At 36.2% G+C, this 23537-nt stretch overlaps 1 protein-coding gene across 1 annotated transcript in view; it reads left to right on the forward strand.

Annotated features, from left to right (window-relative positions):
- Nucleotides 1-23537, forward strand: part of znf385d (zinc finger protein 385D) — a 204093-nt gene that overhangs the window by 57719 nt on the left and 122837 nt on the right. The window contains 4 exon segments of the mRNA XM_051866216.1: nt 2581-2722; nt 4032-4140; nt 5690-5810; nt 17048-17122. The gene's annotated coding sequence lies outside the window, so the exon portion shown is untranslated.

The following is a 23537-nucleotide window of genomic DNA, read 5'->3' on the forward strand; positions in this document are numbered from 1 at the left end:
TAAGCAGACTTAAATTCAGCAAAAATCTGTCATTTTCTTTTGATAAGCTAGCTAGGATTTCATTTTGCTATATTGTGACTAAATCAATTTCAAACGCATGGATTTCCAGACGATTGCATAATAATGACCTGCAGCATGTGAAATGACTGTATTTACAGTGTGCTTTTCATCGCCGTAGCCACTTGAGGCCTGTTGAATGATGAAATCGTGTCTCGCTCTGTTGCTCTATGGCTTTGTATTGCTCAGGGGCGTCCATCAGATCAGCATGATAATATGGCAGGCAGGCGGCGAAGGGCAGCCAGGGACCTGTGTGTCTGTGAGAATGGAGGAGGCTTCAGTCTCAGCACTTCCTCTCTCACACCCTGTCAGGGCTGAAGGTCAGGGCCACACTCTGTGCTGAGTGCCTTTGTCATGCTAATGGAGGGTGTAAACGCTAGCCGCAGCGACTCCCCTTCCCTTCAGTCCTTCAGTCCCGTCTCCCATCCAGTTTGTCTCCCCCGCTGCACATGTACACCCCAAAAAGAGATTTCTGTGTACTTAGAATTGCACAAAAAAAAAACCTTGGTGCAGTGATGCCACCATCTTGGGGTAAATTGTTCAATTATTAGATTAAGAAACAACACATCGGTGCATTTGTTTACATATCCAACTCTTAGTTTTACATATCATTCTGTATTTTATTTCTTCTTCTTTTTAAGATATAGTTTAAAATGTTATATATATATATATATATATATATATATAATTTTGCTGATTTTAACATTTCAATAACTTAAAGTAAAGGCTTAGAGGACAAATAGAGCTGAGTGTCATCCAAATAGCAGTGGAAATTAATACCAAATTTCCTAAAAAATTGACCAAGAGGTAAATAAAAGAGGGCCTAAGACAGAGCCTTGAAGAACACCAGTGGTAACAGTTGAGAAATATGATGTTGCTCAATTGCTTATTTGACTATTTTAGGTAATAATGTTTCTTTGTTTTTATAAGAAAGGGAAAAAAAAAGGATTTTGAATGTGATCTCAGGCATTTGATCTCCACTTTATATTATCAGTGGATTTAGTCACAATATCGAATCAGCTATCACAATATAGTCACAATGTAGAAATTGTTACAATAACACAATAATTAGTCACAATATAGAAATTCGATTTAGTCACAATATAGCAAAATGAAATTATATTGGAGGGCTTGAAGGACAAATAGAGCTGAGTGTCATCCGAATAGCAGTGGAAATTAATACCAAATTTCGTAAAAATTTGACCAAGAGGTAAATAAAAGAGGGCCTGAGACAGAGCCTTGAGGAACACCAGTTGTAACAGTTGAGAAATATGATGTTGCTCATTTGCTTATTTGACTATTTTAGGTAATAATGTTTCTTTGTTTTTATAAGAAAGGGAAAAAAAAGGATTTTGAATGTGATCTCAGGCATTTGATCTCCACTGTATATTATCAGTGGATTTAGTCACAATATCGAATCAGCTATCACAATATAGTCACAGTGTAGAAATTGTTACAATAACACAATGATTAGTCACAATATAGAAATTCGATTTAGTCACAATATGGCAAAATGAAATTCTATTGGAGGGCTTGAAGGACAAATAGAGCTGAGTGTCATCCGAATAGCAGTGGAAATTAATACCAAATTTCGTAAAAATTTGACCAAGAGGTAAATAAAAGAGGGCCTGAGACAGAGCCTTGAGGAACACCAGTTGTAACAGTTGAGAAATATGATGTTGCTCATTTGCTTATTTGACTATTTTAGGTAATAATGTTTCTTTGTTTTTATAAGAAAGGAAAAAAAAAAAGGATTTTGAATGTGATCTCAGGCATCTGATCTCCACTGTATATTATCAGTGGATTTAGTCACAATATCGAATCAGCTATCACAATATAGTCACAATGTAAAAATTGTTACAACAACACAATAATTAGTCACAATATAGAAATTCGATTTAGTCACAATATGGCAAAATGAAATTCTATTGGAGGGCTTGAAGGACAAATAGAGCTGAGTGTCATCCGAATAGCAGTGGAAATTAATACCAAATTTCGTAAAAATTTGACCAAGAGGTAAATAAAAGAGGGCCTAAGACAGAGCTTTGAGGAACACCAGTGGTAACAGATGAGGAATATGATGTTGCTCAATTGATTATTTGACTATTTTAGGGGTAAAAAGTTTTACATATCATTATGTATTTTATTTCCTCTTTTTTAAGAAATAGTTTAAAATGTTCTATTTTAAATTCATCAAAGTAACTGCCCCTTATTTAATATATATATATATATATAAACCCCTGATATACCAGCATGTTTTTAAAAAATCTGAACACAATTTTAATAACTTACTGAAAATCATTTCGCCTTTGCACTCAAATCTCATTTGCATTGCATATTTAATCATGACACTTAAAGATGTGTCTGGTTTGATGTACGTAATGCAGAATAAAGGGAAGAATCAACAGCTTACATTTCAGTCTTTTTCTCACAGAGTTATCATATGACTTCAGATATGGAATATAGTGCATCAATTATATAGACCACAATTATGAGACTTTTATGATGTTTTTTTTTTGACAGGTGACTACATGCATTTGTTCTACAGAAAAGAGCAGATCGACATTCTGCAAAATATGTTCCACAGAGGAAAGAAAGTCACGTGTTTGGATCATGGACATGATGTTGAGTTACATTTCCATACAGTTCCTTGCAAATCTGCTAGGTCAGTGGAACTCAAAGGCCTGTTCACCTCCATCACTGACTCACTGATACTGGCAAACTGTGGGATGTATTACAGCACTGGCTTTTATTAGACACGCCTTGGTGAGGAAGGTTTCAGATTGGCGGCTGGGTGAGAAGAGGACAAACTGAACTCTAGCAGTGTGAATTAGCAGTGGGTTTTATGGATGAATTCCCAGAGGGCCATTAAACATCAGCCTTTTCAAAAGTCCAAGTTACCCACACACAGCTTCTGTAAACTTTATTAGCGAACGTATGGAAATGACGAACAAAGCAGGCAGCAATTAATGGATATCATCTTTTATTTCTCTCAAACAAAGCCATGTGAGGAGAAGCTTGATATTTATTTGAACATGCATCCTCCTCAAACCCAGCCATAAACCTCTGCCAAAATAAGAACGCCCATGTTTCTATTAAAAATACCAGAGAGCGAATTTCATGGGGCTTATGTGTTCAGTCATGTACAAAGAGACCTGTATTAAGAAAGTCTCCTGAGGCATTTTGCGGGTAATGTGCTCATTTGAGATTGTTCCAGACCCTACGGACAAAGGAAAATGCCTGCCTTTCACAATACACTGGCTTTACGGTGTAAAAAATGTTTAAATATTTACTTTGTGTAATAGCTGAACAAAGCCATAAAGAGTGCGTTAATGAGTATTACAATCATCTTGTATGGTTTTGTTAGTTTGCAGTGGCTCAGATGCATTTACCTGCGCTGGAGTCAGTGTGTCTGGAACCACAAGTAATGCTTAACGAGAAATCATTGTGGAAATAACAAGCACTCGAGGAGGCTGTGCATTACAGTGATTTTACCAGAGCTCTGACTGGCGTTTTGATTTGATAAAACAATGGCAAAAGCAATATTATTAAAGACACCTTTGTTCATTAAATGGTGCCGTTCATTGTCCAAAAAATAGGATATTTAGTGATATTTAACACATCCGTCAATACTCAAGCTTTTGGGGTTATTCATGGTCTGTTGTAATAATCTTTTAATGCTTTTACACTTTTAAATGTCCTTTAATGTTCGATAGTTAAAGGGTTAGTGGAATAATGTCATCTCATTGTACCCAGTTTTTGAAAATGCTTATTATTGTGTTCATAGAGCGAACTTTCGCTGATTGTTTACAATGGAAGTTACTCCCATAATTCACGCAAAGCGTCATGGGCGGTATAGGAAAAAGGTGGATAGGGATTTAAATTGAAATGGTTTTATTATGCGTTTGAAACACAAGGTGGCGCTCTTACACCATCAGTGTCTGATTCCTCTTGTACGCTCCTTTATATTGCAGGTTTAGCCGGTGTGATTGAGTCATGAGGCTCTCAGAAGGTCTGCCCGTGTCAGCGTGTTACACACCCGTCTACAACACTGTCAGCTTGATGTCACATCTGCTCTGTGAGGTGAGGACGGCTTCAAGATCATCTGCACCGCAGGCCAGGGTTGAGCAGAATTCAGAATTTAAAGAAATGACTCTGAAATGAGTGTAAATCTGAATTGGCCACGTCTCACAGGACGCTTAATTGAAATGACAGGAAGAGGAATTTACTGAATTTGAAGAAATTCAACAGTCACACACAGAGGAAATTTGTTAGTTTTTCTTACATTTTGTGACAAAACAAATAATGACATTATTAATTTGAACTATTTAAGTGCATTTATTCCATGATGTGCAGAATATATTAAAGAACTGATTATATATTTAGTTTATTTTAGTGAATCTCTAAGGTTTAATACTGTCAAAAGAATAAACTCATTTTAATGTCCACCACATGGTTTTCAGATAACTTTAAGATATAAAGATAAATATTGACACAGAAATTTGGAAAAAAATAAAAATAAAAAAATAAAAAATATATATATATATATATATATATATATATATATGAATGAATAATTAAAATATATATATATATAAATTCATTATTCATATATATATATATATATATATATATATATATATAAATAAATATATATAAATGAATGAATATATTATAATATTATTTATATACATGCAATTAATTGAAATGATCTCTATACATTTCATTTAAATTAATTAATAAAAACAATATATATATATATATATATATATATATATTATAATATATTTATTCATTTATTTAATTAATTCATATATATATAATTACTAAATAAATTAATAAATATATTATAAATATATATATAATTTAATTATAAATATAATATTTATAATACAATATATTAATTAATTAATTTGTGTATATATATATAATTAATTAAAATTTATATATATATACATAACTATTATTTTATATATATACTTATTTCATTTAAATTATATATTTATAGATACAGTATATAATTGAATCAATTCAAATTTCTATGTCAATATTTATATTTTTATTATAAAGTTATCTGAAAACCATGTGGTGGACAAAAAGAAAATTCACTATAGAAAAATTAAAGAAATTCAAAGAAATTCACTAAAGTAAACTAAATGTATAATCAGTTCTTTAATATATTCTGCATATCAGGGAATAAATGCACTTAATTAGTTCAAATTAATAATGTCATTATTTGTTTTGTCACAAAATGTGTGTGTGTGTATGTGTGTGTGTATATATATATATATATATATATATATATATATATATATATATTATTATTTTAAACATTATTATGAATATAATCTGGAAGTAGCCCATATATTGTGGAAGTAGCCCATATATTGTGTATTGAATAGCAAGTTTAAGGGTAAATTATAGCGAAAAATGTGTTGTAAAAAAAGTATTATTTAAAACTATTGTGCACTTACAAAAGTTATGAATTTCTTTGAATTCATTCCATTTTAATTGTACTTCCTTAAATTCTAATTTGCACTTACAGCTGTGTTTCGTCACATCAATTCAAATTCAGTTCACAAAAATTAAATTGTAACCTCACATTCTCAATTTCATTTTGACTGGTGCACAGGCTTTGATTGAGTGACGACAAGCGCTTGAACTACAAGAGACAGAGCAGAACTCAAGACAAACACATCAGCAGGAGCTTGTTCCTACACCTCTGTTCTGAAGGATGAAAGCAGGCTTTGACGGTAATGTGGCTCTTTGGAAAGAGAAATGAAAGGCTCTTACCAGGAGACTTTGCTCTGTTGTCTCTCGGGAGGAATGAATCTGTCGCTGCTGTCACTGTTACTTGATTTTATGAGATAATGCCTCTTCCCCCCCCAAACAACTCAAACATAAAAGTGCTGGAAGGGAGTTTTTTATGGATCAGCTTGTAGAAAATGTCCTTATACTGTCTGACAGATATCAGTGAAAGAGGTGTCCTGAGACATCACACCTGTCTGTGACAGAACGAGACTCTGTAAAGCTCACAAAACAGCCTGACGATCTGACATTATTGTTTAGCCAATCAGAGGAGTTTGAGGCACTTTCTGTCTGTCAGTCATGTTGAGCTTTCAGGTTTGAAAGTGCAGTCTTTCTAAAATCTTGACAGTAGTTTACACAGTATTTTAAAGGGGTCATGAACTGTGTTGTTTTATTGTTTTATAATGTTTCCTGGGGTGCACTTATAATGTTAGTATGCTTTTTACATCAAAAATTGTCATAATTTAGAAATAAAAGGCATTTTTCCTACCCTGATTTTATCCCTCTAATTTGAACGCTCTGTTTTAAGGGGCGTGTCTGCTGTGAGACTTCAGTGTAAACGCCCACTGCTGTGATTGGCTGACATCTATGCATATGAAATAGTATTACTCTCTTGAAAACTTTTATCACATTTTTACTTTTACAGCTCTCAAGGTTAACTAATCGTGAAAAGTGTTGATTATAGCATTACATTTAGATCTATGGCAGGGTGCGATTTGTGAAAAAACCAGAGGGGGGGAAGTTTTGAAAAGTTTTTCTTTCCCTTTTGAAAATAAATCACAAACCACAGTGGAGCTATATACTAATTTTTGGCAGCTGCCTGTTACAGAAACATTTTTACAATAAATATTCTGATTTAGCCTTGAGTTTCGAAGTATTAGACAGATTAGATATTTGCACCACTATTTACAATGACACTAATAATTCTTAATTTCTAATAGGAATGCAAAATCATGCAAAAGCAATCAGTAGTTATTGATTTTTTTTTAATAGAATAACGAGACACAAACCTCTACATTCAATCGCGTTTGCTCCTGTTTATTTTTGATCACAGTGCATACACAAACGTTTAGTCCCAAAGTGTGCACATTTGGAGAAATACAGGGCTGTACACAGGGTTTCATAATTACTGAGGTCACAAAATGTAGTTTACTAGTCTAGGGGGGTACGGGGGCATGCTCCCCTTCGAAAACATTTTGATTTCCTTGGTGTAGACGTGCATTTTAAGACGTTTTAAGGCCAACAAATTGGATAACAATTGCTTTGAAACAATGTTAACAAATAGCCTATGCATGCACAGTTTTGAGGCAGCTTTAATCACATGTTTGGTAATTTCATGACTTAATTTACAACAGAAGAATGACGGTGCATGCTCGTAGTTTCATTTGCGCTTTATTTAAGCTATAATAAACTAATGTGCAGCGTGCGCCGCCGCATTTGCACGTGCAATTCTTGAGTGCGCGCCGCGAGCACAATATAACGGCTGATTGGACAGTCATGTTCATTTTTCTGAGTTTTACTGACATACAGTAGCCTGACAATATCTCGTCTGACCGCAGTTCACTGTTGTTCAACTGAAGCTCCCTCGTCGTCACCTATCTTTTCCGTGCTATTTTGACTTGCGCCTGGTGCTGAGGCGAAGTTGGAATGCGCGTCTGAAAAGTGTCCCGTTTGTTGTGGCCGTAAAGAGACAGTTCTATATAAACGCAGCATTTTAATTGCCGATGTTTTAAAAAATATTTTTATTTTTGGTATTTTATATGCTCTGTTGGTGGTTTGTGAAGTAGCAAAAAACCGGGGATAAAAATAATTCAGCAGAGGCAGGGAAACATAGACCAGAAGGGGGAAATCCCCCCCATCCCCCCCTACAAATCGCACCCTGATCTATGGCATCATATTTAGATCGTGGCATGAAAGGTTGCAGTGATGAACATTGTAGCCGATCACAGACATGTTGTTGAGCTCATGAAAGCAGTGATCTCATCAATTTCTGCACACTAACGAATGCTTTCATCATAACTAACAGTGCAAACATGATGTAACTAAGAGATTCGTTGAATAAAACGGGAGTTTTAGTCCAGAACTCAGTCACTGATAAACTTGTGCTGTTTGATTGACAGCTCCAGTGATTGTAAAGGGAGCGTTCTTTGATCGCTTTCTATATATAATTTAATCACAGTTTAAATAACAGATTCTTTTCATCCTACTAAGAGAAACAACGTGAAGTTGAGCGTTTAGTCACTGGTTTGATTTACTGACACACAGACAAAGAACATCCGACTGTACATGAATCATTAATATCAGATCAGGCATTAGAATGAACACAGTTACTGACGTGTTGTTGCATTACTGTCGAGTCCATATCGTAAAAGTCTGTTTGCGCTGAAATGCGATTGATTTACCAAAGAATCCACAGTGAAATGTACCGAATACAAATAAATAAAGCTCAACTGAGACATTCACATTGTTGAAAATAAATAACCATATTCCTAGCATTAGGATCCTTTGAAAGGTAATGTTATTTTAGTCCTGTATCGCTCTTCTCTCCTCGTCATCTCACTAACACACCAGTGGGCGGGGCTAATGTTGCAATGATGAAGTAGGCGTTGATTTATTCTGCGGAGGCGGAGTTTCACCTATCTATAGGCACATTTCGGGACGAGTCGTTCACTGGGCCTGGTGTCAATAAAAGCGTTTATTGGACTAACGAGGAAGTTTTCAGTTCTGAAACTTACAGGATATTCTTATAGTACGATGACCTCGTATATATCAAAAGCTCAAGGAAAAGTTGATTTCTAGATTTATGACCCCTTTAATTGAATGTTATTTAAATATAATTTATTCACAGTCCCATGTCCACATGTCCAGGTCACATAACACTCCACAAATTACATATAATGAAAAAGAACATTTTGCATAAAATAAAGCATATTTTTTTTTAGGAATCTTACATAAATCAATTTGACCTTGATTTTTTGACAATTAAGGGAAATTTTCCCATTTTGCATCCATACATTTTACTGTAATTCCCATTATTATCAGTAATTCTAATTACTGCACAGAAAGATAACAAGCATAATTTAAAGACATGTCATAGAAATTACTATGATATAATATTTTTTATAAAAAAATGTTCATATTAATCATGATGATTTTTGCATTGTAGTGATGAAATATTGGGGGTCGCATTGACATTGAGATTTTTAACTTTTTGTCCTGAAAGCGTCTCTGATTCATGATTGTTTCAGTAAAGCCTCCTGAGTGAAAGTATTATTTTATCCAGGCGGACGTTTGTTTGCTTTGAAATTGCTTTTTATGTGCTGTTGGCGTGACGGAGCATCTCATTTCTGCTCTGGTGAGTGTGAAATAAATAGAAGAATATTTGCAATATTTTCAATTTTCAGTTTTGATGGATTCCAGTGTTTAAGGTAAAGTGATTTCAATATATAATGTGAATTCCAATATGTATGGTTACCTGCAATATGTATGTTTGATTAAAGATAAAATGTAATTTCAATATAAAAACTATATTTATCAAGGCTTTTCTTATCTAACAAAAGTTCGAGGTAAATTGAAGTGGTACTACTGCCTATTTCATTGGAAATATAAAATATCAAAGCAAGTGACATCTGCCAAAATGCATGGCATTCACAAATATAGGTTAATTTTTATTTGAACAGGTGTAGTTTTTCACATTAACTACAGACTGTGGACATGTTTCACAACTATAAAGTGGCACAATACTAATTGTGAAGAGTATTTCTTAAAAATAAATGAAACATACTTTTATATTGTGTTATGTAATGCAATGATAGTAAGCATTTCTTTTTTTGGTTTGTCATCTTAAACTAAAGAAGAGATTCTAGAGGGATGCAGTATAATGTTTGTCCAGCAGAGAGCAGTAGCACATTGGAGCCAAAGTCATGATTCTCTGAAGTAAATTAAAACTGAAAAACTTTCAGTATGATTATTTGCTTTTGTTGAGCCTATTAGATGGTAACAGAAAATGCATTGCTGTTGCAAAGTGACGCTCCTCAGCTATAATCCATCTGTCTCGCCTATTGAATTTTTACATGACCAAATCGCATCTTCTGCATTAAATTCAGGAATAAAAAAGGAAATCTAATTAAAAAATAATGGCCTCATCCCACTCTCCAAATGCTTGAATTGCCACTCAGGTACAAGAGAAGAACAGTAGTGTACTTACACTGCAGTGTGCTCCAGCTTTTACTCTTTAAACGCGTATTTTACAGCACGACTTCTGTAGTGGCAACTGATTGGCAACTGTTATTTTCTTCTCCACCAAGTACAGCCATCAGCAGGCCTGTGCTCAAGTGAAAAATGGATTTGAAAGAAAAAAAAAAAATCTAATTTTGCTCAAAATGGGGGCATTTATTTTATAGTCCAGTACAATTCCAATAACATGAGAAGGGTTTGCTGATGGACAATTTTACACTGATAGATTTCTGTTTCAGGGTCATATGAGGGCTCTGCTGACATTTCACTGCGCTATTTATCAATGTAGAACAAAATCTCATTCCTCTCCATAGATTTGATATGCTACTGTAGAAATATATACTGTATATATTTAAATTATGTTTTATAGATGTTTTATGTCTGTGCATGTGTATCTACTAGGCTCCTGACATCAGTTAGTGTATTGATTAGACGAGACATTATATATAAATTACTCCCCTTATCTAAAATCTAAAGCACTTAGTTTTACTTCTGATATAAGCAATGTCAGACATTTGCCTTTGTAGTTTTGCAATACAAGGAGACTGGAGAGTGCTTAATAGAAATAAATAATTAAAAATCACTGCATCAAAGGGTTTCTTTCTCGACACATGCTAGGGTTTCTTTTAAGTGCTCCGAATAACAATTTAAGATAGAGATCTTAAAGTTTATAGTGCCAGTTGTGGGGATAAAGTCTCTTTATGGGGCTTTATATAAGAGCCACTGCCAGAGCTGAATATTGCAATGTCAGATAATGTTCTCACATGGACCTAGTTTAACTGGAGGGAACAGTTTGAATATTTTGATCCGTAATGTAAAAAACTACCCGAAAACTACCCAAACACTGGGTTGTTACGTCTGACCCAGGATCTGGGTAACGCAAAAACTACCCAAACGCTGAGTTGTTACGTCTGACCCAGGATCTGGGTAACGCAAAAACTACCCAAACACTGAGTTGTTACGTCTGACCCAGGATCTGGGTAACGCAAAAACTACCCAAACGCTGAGTTGTTACGTCTGACCCAGGATCTGGGTAACACAAAAACTACCCAAACGCTGGGTTGTTACGTCTGACCCAGGAGCTGTGTAACACAAAAACTACCCAAACACTGGGTTGTTACGTCTGACCCAGGATCTGGGTAACACAAAAACTACCCAAACACTGGGTTGTTACGTCTGACCCAGGATCTGGGTAACGCAAAAACTACCCAAACGCTGGGTTGTTACGTCTGACCCAGGATCAGGGTAACACAAAAACTACCCAAACGCTGGGTTTGTTACGTCTGACCAGGATCTGGGTAACAAAAAAACTACCCAAACGCTGGGTTGTTACGTCTGACCCAGGATCTGGGTAACGCAAAAACTATCCAAACGCTGAGTTGTTACGTCTGACCCAGGATCTGGGTAACGCAAAAACTACCCAAACGCTGGGTTGTTACGTCTGACCCAGGATCAGGGTAACACAAAAACTACCCAAACGCTGGGTTGTTACGTCTGACCCAGGAGCTGGGTAACACAAACACTACCCAAACGCTGGGTTGTTACGTCTGACCAGGATCTGTGTAACAAAAAAACTACCCAAACGCTGGGTTGTTACGTCTGACCCAGGATCTGGGTAACGCAAAAACTATCCAAACACTGGGCTGTTACGTCTGACCCAGGATCTGGGTAACACAAAAACTACCCAAACACTGGGTTGTTACGTCTGACCCAGGATCAGGGTAACACAAAAACTACCCAAACGCTGGGTTGTTACGTCTGACCCAGGAGCTGGGTAACACAAACACTACCCAAACGCTGGGTTGTTACGTCTGACCCAGGATCTGGGTAACAAAAAAACTACCCAAACGCTGGGTTGTTACGTCTGACCCAGGATCTGGGTAACAAAAAAACTACCCAAACGCTGGGTTGTTACGTCTGACCCAGGATCTGGGTAACGCAAAAACTATCCAAACACTGGGCTGTTACGTCTGACCCAGGATCTGGGTAACACAAAAACTACCCAAACACTGGGTTGTTACGTCTGACCCAGGATCAGGGTAACACAAAAACTACCCAAACGCTGGGTTGTTACGTCTGACCCAGGAGCTGGGTAACACAAACACTACCCAAACGCTGGGTTGTTACGTCTGACCCAGGATCTGGGTAACACAAAAACTACCCAAACGCTGGGTTGTTACGTCTGACCCAGGATCTGGGTAACAAAAAAACTACCCAAACGCTGGGTTGTTACGTCTGACCCAGGATCTGGGTAACGCAAAAACTATCCAAACACTGGGCTGTTACGTCTGACCCAGGATCTGGGTAACACAAAAACTACCCAAACACTGGGTTGTTACGTCTGACCCAGGATCAGGGTAACACAAAAACTACCCAAACGCTGGGTTGTTACGTCTGACCCAGGAGCTGGGTAACACAAACACTACCCAAACGCTGGGTTGTTACGTCTGACCAGGATCTGGGTAACAAAAAAACTACCCAAACGCTGGGTTGTTACGTCTGACCCAGGATCTGGGTAACGCAAAAACTATCCAAACGCTGAGTTGTTACGTCTGACCCAGGATCTGGGTAACACAAAAACTACCCAAACACTGGGCTGTTACGTCTGACCCCGGATCTGGGTAACACAAACACTACCCAAACACTGAAAAAATAACCCCTCCAAAAATTACCCAAAAGGCTCAACCCAGGACTTGGGTACAAAAAATAACCCCAGATTTTTTAGAGTGTGTCAAGGGCATCTTTGTACTTCAATAGTGGATCAAGTTTGTTTTCAGAGACAGACTGATAACACATTCGGGAGATAAAGTAGATGATAACTTCGACGACGGTGCTCTTTACTCTTGCTAAATGGCTTTGAGAGAGCAGGGAAACTTCAAACACACATTTATCTGGCTCAGACAGGGTCTCGTGGCTCTTAATAATTAATGCATGTGTCTGTATGCATTCCTGCGGGGGAGATCATGGAAATCCCGTCGAACGTTCATCACGCCCTCGTATAAAATGTACATTTGAGCGTCACCCACGCAACACGAATGTTTGTTTTTAATCGCTCTTGTCTAATAATCCAGGACCCATTAGCAAAAGGGCCATTAGCTGTAAATTGCTAATAAAAATGTCATGAACTGTGTTTTTAATATAAAATCATCTTTTCTTTCATTCTAATGGACTAGTTTGGAAAACTGCAGGTATATGTGTTGTTTTTGTAAGTGCGGCTGCCTTTTAGCTGGTCAGGACACATTTTAAGGCTTTGTCTTTATTTCCAAACCCTGTCAAACATATTACATTTGAGGAACACAAATCAATGTTTTGTCCCCTTAGTCTGTTAATGCAGTCCATAAATTAGCATCATTATTCACCAGTAACATTACTGAAATTATATTGTGCAAATTGAAAGATTTGTTGCCATGTGTAGTAATTATAAACTTGCAAATTAATTTTGTATTAGTCAAAGAGCTTTTCTCTATTGCAATTAATTCAGGGTGTATTTACCGCAAGAAACTAATTTCTTATCAAGTAGACGAGCAAACATCAGACTTCCAGTTTCAGATTTTTAGAGCCTTTTTGCCAATTTCTTCTCATTGACTCAAGAGCTGACTATTGTGCTCGCTTCACCCCAGGTTCAACTTCATTTCCTCTGCGAAACTCTAGAAGTGTCGGCTTTTCACATTCGTGCCAAGTTTAGTTGTCAGCTGGGTTTAAGATGAATTAAGAGAGACTTTTACTCCCAGGAGTTTGTGCCAAGTCCCTCGAGATCCAAACCTGCAAGGTCAGCTAATCCAGTCCTGACACAAGACTCCCAAAGTCTAGATTGCCAGCAGGCTAAAGATTCCTCAGTAGTTTGGGATAATTATATATATTAGTCACCAAACTTCTGATCCGTAGTGTATATATTTTTTTTAAAGAAATGAATAATTTATATATAAATACAAATATTTAATAAAGTTTATATATATATATATGTGTATATATATATATATATATATATATATATATATATATATATATATATGTGTGTATATATATATATATATGTATGTATATATATATATATATATACAGTCAGTGTTGGGTAAGTTACTCTAAAAAGTAATTAATTACTGGCTACTAATTACATCTTCAACAGTGTAATTAGATTACTGTACTAATTACTCTCTTGTTTGTTTTATTGTTTTTAAAATTATTGGATTACTTATAATTACTTTTAAATCCCATATCAACCTCAACCAGTTGAACAATACAAGGAAAGACACGAAACTGCACTTTTAATTCTTTCAAATAAATACAACCCAAATGTTGGGACATTTTTTACATTTGAATAAAATGAAAACTAAAAGTCTTTCAAATCACATGAGCCAATATTTTATTCACAATAGAACATAGGTAACAATTTTGTAAACAATTTTACAATTTTATGCACAAAATTAGCTAATTTCAAATTTGATGCCTGCTACAGGTCTCAAAATAGTTGGGACGGGGGCATGTTTACCATGGTGTAGCATCTCCTCTTCTTTTCAAAACAGTTTGAAGACATCTGGGCATCGAGGTTATGAGTTTCTGGAGTTTTGTTGTTGAAATTTGGTCCCATTCTTGCCTGATATAGGTTTCCAGCTGCTGAAGAGTTTGTGGTCATCTTTGACGTATTTTTCTCTATAGGTGAAAGATCTGGACTGCAGGCAGGCCAATTCAGCACACGGACTCTTCTACGACGAAGCCATGCTGTTGTAATAGCTGCAGTATGTGGTTTTGCATTGTCCTGCTGAAATACACAAGGCCTTCCCTGAAATAGACGTCATCTGTAGGGGAGCATATGTTGCTCTAAAACCTTTAAATACCTTTCAGCATTCATAGTGCCTTCCAAAACATGCAAGCTGCCCATACCGTATGCACTTATGCACCCCCATACCATCAGAGATGCTGGCTTTTGAACTGAACGCTGATAACACGCTGGAAGGTCTCCTTCCTCTTTTGCCCGGAGGACACAGCGTCCGTGATTTCCAACAAGAATGTCAAATTTGGACTCGTCTGACCATAGAACACTTTGCCACTTTGAAACAGTCCATTTTAAATGAGCCTTGGCCCACAGGACACGACGGCGCTTCTGGACCATGTTCACACATGGCCTCCTTTTTGCATGATAGAGCTTTAGTTGGCATCTGCAGATGGCACGGCGGATTGTGTTTACCGACAGTGGTTTCTGGAAGTATTCCTGGGCCCATTTAGTAATGTCATTGACACAATCATGCCGATGAGTGATGCAGTGTCATCTGAGGGCCCGAAGACCACGGGCATCCAATAAAGGTCTTCAGCCTTGTCCCTTATGCACAGAGATTTCTCCAGTTTCTCTGAATCTTTTGATGATGTTATGCACTGCAGATGATGAGATTTGCAAAGCCTTTGCAATTTGACGTGGAGGAACATTTTTAAAGTATTCCACAATCTTTTTACGCACTCTTTCACAGCTCTGCCCATCTTTACTTCTGAGAGACTCTGCCTCTCTAAGACATCCCTTTTATAGCTAATCATGTTACAGACCTGATATCAATTAACTTAATTAGTTGCTAGATGTTCTCCCAGCTGAATCTTTTCAAAATTTGATTGCTTTTTCAGCCATTTGTTGCCCTCGTGCCAACTTTTTTTGAGACCTGCAGCAGGCATCAAATTTGAAATGAGCTCATTTAGTGGATAAAATTGTAAAATTTCTCTGTTTAAACATTTGTTATGTTATCTATGTTCTGTTGTGAATACAATAATGGCTCATGTGATTTGAAAGTCTTTTAGTTTTCATTTTATTCAACTTTAAAAAACGTCCCAACATTTCCGGAATTCAGGTTGTAGTATAAAATTGCATAAATTATTCTTGAACTGACCAAAGTGTGTAAATGGAGGTTACATGCATTTTAATGTTTAAATTTTGATGTTATTGTTTTATATAGAATGCTTCTATAGTCTATACAGTATTTAACGCAATTACATCAGAAGTAACTGTAATTAAATGACAGAAAAATTAAGAATAACCCCCCTTTACATTTTCACGTGAAAAGTAATTAAATGAATTAGATTACTTAATTAATTACACTCAACACAGTATGCAGTGTATACACTGTAAATAAGAATTGTTGGTTTAACTTGAAGTTACCTGGTTGCCTTAAAATTTTGAGTTCATTGAAATTAAAAATTTGAGTTAATACAATGAAGGCGATTGGTTTAATCAGCAGAAACTAAAAATATTATGTTATCTGAACCACGTTAATTAAGTTGATTTGACAGAAGAAAAAATGTTGTGACAACAAATCATGAAAATAATTTGTTACAGTGTGTGTGTGTGTATATATATATATATATATATATATATATGATACTTTTATTCAGCAAGGACACATTAAATTTATCAAAAGTGACAATAAAGACATTTATAATGTAAATGTCAAATAAATGCTGTTCTTTTGGGATCATGTGACACTGAAGACTGGAGTAATGATGCTTTAAATTCAGCTTTGATCACAGGAATAAATTACATTTTACAATATATTCACATAGAAAACAGTTATTTTCAGACTGTAAAATATTTGTACAGTTTTTACTGTATTTTTGATCAAATAAATGCCGCCTTGGTGAGCAGAAGAGACTTCTTTCAAAAAATTGTTTAAACCCCCAATCTCTGTATGTATATGTATATAAATAGTCACTAAACTATTTCTGGTTCTAATAAATAGTTTTTCCATGGCATTAGGCTACAAATTCTTTTGTTGATCTAGCTAGCACTTTTATTTTTAATGGTGATACTGGGCAGGATCACATTAGCCCAAGGAAGTGCACAGCGAGTGCCTTATCGTGCCTATCATCTTAAAAGTAGGAACTGTCTGATCTTGACCTTGAGTTGATCTGGAGCTGATAGATGGATGGGACTGATTGGAGATACTTGTCTCTGCTCTTCATTTCCCAGGGCGACGGGAGTGTTGGTCGTACCTCAGCCTCGAGTCATGCAGATGTTTCAGGTCCAGGCAGGATGAAGCAAGAGGTAAGAGAGTGGCTGGGGATTGTGTGTGGCAGTTTCACTGCAATCAGCTTAGAGAAAAAACAAGTTATTCTTGTCCCTAAATCTTCCGATTGTGCTCTGCAGATAGCAGTGGGTGACAGGAGCACTCATTGATTATCTGTCCCAGAGCCCGTCTGAGAGATAGCGGAGACTACAGCTAATTGACCTCAGAGCGTCCGTGCTCTTAACGGAAGGACAGTTTTCGAGAATGCTTTGTGCTCTGCATTGTGCAAAAACACAATGGAAAAATAATTGATTTGTACTCCACCTGCATTTCTAAATAAAAGCATTAACTGCACATGCTTCACTTATTTATTTTTTTAGAAATAGAAGGATTAATCCAACACTCTAAAAATGCTGGGTTAAAAACAACCCAAGTTGGGTTGAAAATGGACAAACCCAGCAATTGGGTTGTTTTAACTTAGCGGTTGGGTTAAATGTTTGCCCAACCTGCTGGGTAGTTTTATTTAACTCAAATATTGTTAAAAAAATGACTGTATTGTTTGCTTAAAATGAACCCAAAGTATGTTGGAAATTAACATTTATTAATGTTTAATAAATGATCATTAACAAGTTTAATGAATAATAATTTAAACAATAAACATTTATTAAATTGCTTATTAATAAATGTTCACCTTTTGATTATTATTGTTGCCTCTAGTAATTATGTGTCTGATTTTTATTTTCCGACATATTTTGGGTTCATTTTAAGCCAGTCATATAGTCATTTTTTCAAACTATAGTTGAGTTAAATAAAACTGCCAAACATTGGGCAAACATTTAACCCAACCGCTGGGTTTGTCCATTTTCAACCCAACTTGGGTTGTTTTTTACCCATACACACATATATATATATATATATATATATATATATATATATATATATATATACAGTATGATGTAATTTATAAATGTGAATATGATATATGATTTATAAAAATGTTGGGTTGGGCTGGGTTACACATATTTGGTCACCATGTTGGGTTATTTTCCAAAAATGTTGGGTCATTTTTAACATTGTTGGGTTATTTTAGGTAATAACCAAGCAGTTGGGTCTAATTAATTAATTAATTAATTATTTAAATGTAATAATTACTTAACCCAACTGGCCATAATTGGGTTACTAGTTGGGTTATTTTTAACCCAACATTATTAAGTGAGTGAAATCATGTGTATTTACATAATATAAATTATATTTAATACAATTGTTTTGAGCCAGATAAACTTGAAAAAAGAATGACAATGAGTACATATGCATTGATTCATGCATATTATTTATAAGCTAAATAAGGAATATGATACATAAAAATTATATAATGAAAATTTAAAAAAATATGTATATTTATTTACATTATAAAATTGTATTATTTAAAATATATTGAAATATATTAAATATTTATAAATATATATTTACCTTTTTTTTTCAGACAGATAAATACTGTATATTAGAAGAAAAAATGAGGGTGCATGCTTGCATATTATTATACTTTCCAAATCATCATTATTAATATTTCATTTTTAGCTTCACTAGGTTTGCCAGACATATAAATGAGGCAGTGTCCGTTCTTTAACATGATTTTTTGGGATGGTTGGATCACTATAAAAGGACCTGTAGAGAAGATAAACAGCCAAGACAAAAGAAGTGTCTCTTTCCGGGAAGGTATGCACATCTGCGATCATTTGTTCCATCTCTGGAATATTTTCCCTCACACCTTCTGTAATTGTCCCATTCCCACTTTGCCACCTATAAAGTTACCTCTTAAATTATAAACAGTCTCAAACAGTCTCTTAACTTGGCAGGACGTTGTCCTGGATAGCTTAAAATGACCATATTTCTGAAAGGAAAACCAGGGACAGTTTTAGTTCAGCGGTTAGTTCAATATATCATTGATATTTTCAGTGTCATTATGATTAAACTAGTCAGTTTTATTTGGCCAGTCAAAAGTCAAAGATATCAAAAGGCACTCACAGTTTCTAGCAAACTATCCACATTCATTTTATATCAACAACTTTCTCCTTCATGTCTATTCTTATGCATTCTCCTCATGCATTTTAGGAGCAACGTCCGAGATGAAGTTCATACTTGAACGAAACATAAATGAGAACCCCATTAAGTCTCCTGAACTATGAAAGAACAACCTCAAAGCAATAACATTTTCGTCTGGGCAACCCTGAGGCTGCATTTTCCTCATGTTCCATTTACACAGGCTGGTGTTTACCGAAGCAATTCAGGTTAAGTGCTTTTGTTGAAGGGCACAGCTGCCCCATTACCACCTGGGAAAAGAGGTAATGCAATCATGATCTCCTTGCCAAACTATAGATGCGAAATGAGCTATATGCTATCGGTGAGCCTCGTACGTTAAAAGCCGGAGTTCTTTAGAAGACGGTGACGTGGCTTAATACCCCCTCCTGCCCTGTAGCGCCGAAGACAGTGGAGATAATTGCATATTGATAGCCGAGCTATAATTAATGATGATGAGCTTAGCGGCAATGGTAACTGCACAGGATCCCATCCAAATGCAGGGCGTGATTATGCCAAAGGCCTCATGTTGAGTTGGCCAGGCTGAATCTGTGGCAGAGTTTGATTCGGTAACTGCACTGAATGAACGGTCAATAGTTCAGGAGGTACTTTGCGAGATGAAGTCAGGCCTCAGAAATCGATTTATTTGTTATTGACAAGAGGTCTTGATTAGGTGCAGCTGGCCTGATCAACAAAGATTGGTTGGTTTTCTTTTCCTTTCTTTCTTTGTTTTGTACTTTATTGTCTTCAATCTCAATACAATTCTCATTAATGTTGTGTTTACATTAGGGCTGTCAATTTATTGATTAATTACGGTAAAAAATAAGGATACTATATAGGGACCTTTTACAAGTCTCTGGTGTCCCTAGAATTTGTCTGTGAAGTTTCAGCTCAAAATACCCTACATACAGTGCTCAGCGTAAATGAGTACACCCCCTTTGAAAAGTAACATTTTAAACGATCTCTCAATGAACACAAAAACAATTTCCAAAATGTTGACAAGACTAAGTTTAATATAACATCTGTTTAACTTATAACATAAAAGTAAGGTTAATAATATAACTTAGATTACACATTTTTCAGTTTTACTCAAATTAGGGTGATGCAAAAATGAGTACACCCCACAACAAAAACTACTACATCTAGTACTTTGTATGGCCTCCATGATTTTTAATGACAGCACCAAGTCTTCTAGGCATGGAATGAACAAGTTGGCCACATTTTGCTTTTCCATTCTTCAAGAATGACCTCTTTGATGCTGGATGGAGAGTGATGCTCAACTTGTCTCTTCAGAATTCCTCACAGGTGTTCGATCGGGTTCAGATCAGGAGCCACTGAATCACTTTCACCCTGTTCTTCTTCAGAAATCCAACAGTGGCCTTGGATGTGTGTTTAGGATCATTGTCATGTTGGAAAAGTGCACGACGACCAAGGGCACGGAGTGATGGTAGCATCTTCTCTTTCAGTATAGAGCAGTACATCTGTGAATTCATGATGCCATCAATGAAATGCAGCTCCCGACACCAGCAGCACTCATGCAGCCCCACATGAGGACACTGACACCACCATGTTTCACTGTAGGCACCATGCGTTTTTCTTTGTATTCCTCACCTTTGCGACTCCATACAGTTTTGAAGCCATCAGTTCCAAAAACATTTATCTTGGTCTCATCACTCCAGAGTATAGACTCCCAGTAGTCTTCATCTTTGTCAGCATGGGCCCTGGAAAACTCTAGGCGGGCTTTTTTGTGCCCGGGCTTTAGGAGAGGCTTCTTTCCTGGACGGCACCCATGCATGCCATTCCTCTGCAGTGTACGCCGTATTGTGTCACGGGAAATAGTCACCCCAGTTTGGCTTTCTACTTCTTTAGATAACTGCAGTGAACTTGCATGCCGATTTTATTCAACCCTTCTCATCAGAAGACGCTCCTGTCGAGGTGATAACTTCCGTGGACGGCCTGGACGTCTCTGTGAGATAGTTGCAGTTCCATCTGTTTTAAATTTTTGTACCTCTTTTGCTACAGTATTCTGACTGATAAGTAAAGCTTTGCTGATCTTCTTTTAGCCTTCACCTTTTTTGGTGTAAAGAAATGATTTTCTTTCTCAGGTCTTGTGACTTCTCTTCCATGTGGTGCCATTGCTGACAGCATGAAATGGGAATGAATAATTAGACTCCCCTCTGGTTGAATTCTTGTTAAATTAGACATTTGTAGTCTAAAATTTAGCTTTGCTCCAGAGACTTTCAGTGGGGTGTACTCATTTTTGCATCACCCTAATTTGAGTAAAACTGAAAATTTTGTTCTCTAAGTTATATTATTAAAGGGTTAGTTAAGCCAAAAATGAAAATTTTTTCATTAATTACTCACCCTCATGTCGTTCCACACCCGTAAGACCTTCGTTGATCTTCGGAACGCAAATTAAGATATTTTTGTTGAAATCCGATGGCTCAGTGAGGCCTCCATAGCCAGCAATGACATTTCCTCTCTCAAGATGCATAAAGGTACTAAAAACATATTTAAATTAGTTCATGTGAGTACAGTGGTTCAATATTAATATTATAAAGCGACGAGAATATTTTTGGTATGCCGAAAAAAAACAAAATAATGACTTTAGTGATGGCCGATTTCAAAACACTGCGTGTCACTGCGTGTCAAACCGCCAAACTGCTGAAATCACGTGACTTTGGCGCTCCGAACTGCGGATTCGACACACTGATTCATAACGCTCCGAAGCTTCATGAACTTTCATTTTTGGGTGAACTAACCCTTCAACCTTACTTTCATGTTATAAGTTAAACAGATGTTATATTAAACTTAGTTTTGTCAACATTTTGGAAATTGTTTTTGTGTTGAGATATTGAGATATTGTTTAAAATGTTACTTTTCAAATGGGATGTACTCATTTACGCTGAGCTGTATCATTTATTATAGCTTGTCAAATTTGCCTCTATTTGGGTGTGAGCAAAAACACGCCGTTTTTGTGTGTGTGTCCCTTTAAATGTAAATGAGCTGCTGCTCCCGGCCCCCTTTCCAGAAGAGGGCGGAGCTTTAACAGCTCACGCTTCGGTTGCTCAACAACAACAAAGCTGGAGAATCTCACGCAGCCAAAATGAGGATTGTCAGTAACGGTGTTCAGCCTTACATTGTTCAAACCGGAGTCGACACTGATGGAGAGACTCAGGAAGAAGTTACAACTTTTAGAATGAAACTGGACGTTTCTGAACGGTTAGTGGATAAATTTATGTAGTTGCTGTGGAGTTGATTCAACTCATCCACTAGCATGTGTCGTCATGTTAATCTTTTGTGCAAATCCAGTGTTGAATTGACCCTCATTTGTGAAGCAGTCCGGTGTAAAATGGCGGCATGTCAACAACACTCTACTACAACAACTCTTCCTCTTCTCTAAAGAAGCCCAACATGGCCCCGCCCCCTTTGTTGTGTGTTCCCAGGGGCAGAGTGATTCGAAAGCATATGGAGCAGTCTGTTCTCTAATCACTGTTGCGGTACTTTGATGGTTTACAGCGATCAGTCAGATTATGCTGTTTGCAGTGCTTCATGGGATTGTAGTTCTTTCCCTCACTAAATCCGTTAAGTTCACAGTCTTGTATCTTTGTATTTTTGTCTGATTTTCAAAAACTTTTTTGCTTCAAATCAAAGTTTATAATGTTGTGATTCTCCTTGTAGCTGATTGGTTTGGTTCATGGCTTATAACTCTTTAACGAAGACTTGTTTTAAATCCCTATGGGAAAAATGAATGAATAAAAACAAACTTCCAGAACCAAAGCTTCTGAAAAAGCATTCCGTTCCATTCCGTGATGCTTTTTGAATCAAAACGTGTCATGTTGGAAATAAGCATAGCTAGTGTATATTATGTAGAAATGGCTTGGCAACCTTCTGAGAAGTAAACAAAGTTACTTCATAAATGTTAATTTATTCTTAAATATTCTTTCATGATCCGTGCCCTCATTATATCTTTATTTGCCAGCTAATTAGCAACTTATTCCTTTTAGTCAGTAATCTAGGCGAATGTCACGTAGCTTAATTAATATTCATGAGCAAAGCCATACAGGACTTGACAACATGCAGTTATGAATGTGAGGAGGTTCATGTTCTCTTCATAAAATTTATACTGTTAACACTGTTTAATATTTCTAATAATTGTACATTATAAAATACTTACTCCAGTAGTTAAGATGCATTGAAATATGTATGAGTGTAATAAATGAGTTTCATATATTCATGCATATATACTACTAATCTATACAGGTCTGAACGGTGTAATTTTTGATAATGGCTAATAAGAGTTATAAAGTGTTATGAATATATTGAGGTCTGCTGTTGTTTAATGGTCCGTGTCAGGTTAACCGAAGACATTTTCTA

Source organism: Ctenopharyngodon idella, chromosome 16, assembly GCF_019924925.1.
Source record: "Ctenopharyngodon idella isolate HZGC_01 chromosome 16, HZGC01, whole genome shotgun sequence".
Lineage (NCBI taxonomy): Eukaryota > Metazoa > Chordata > Actinopteri > Cypriniformes > Xenocyprididae > Ctenopharyngodon > Ctenopharyngodon idella.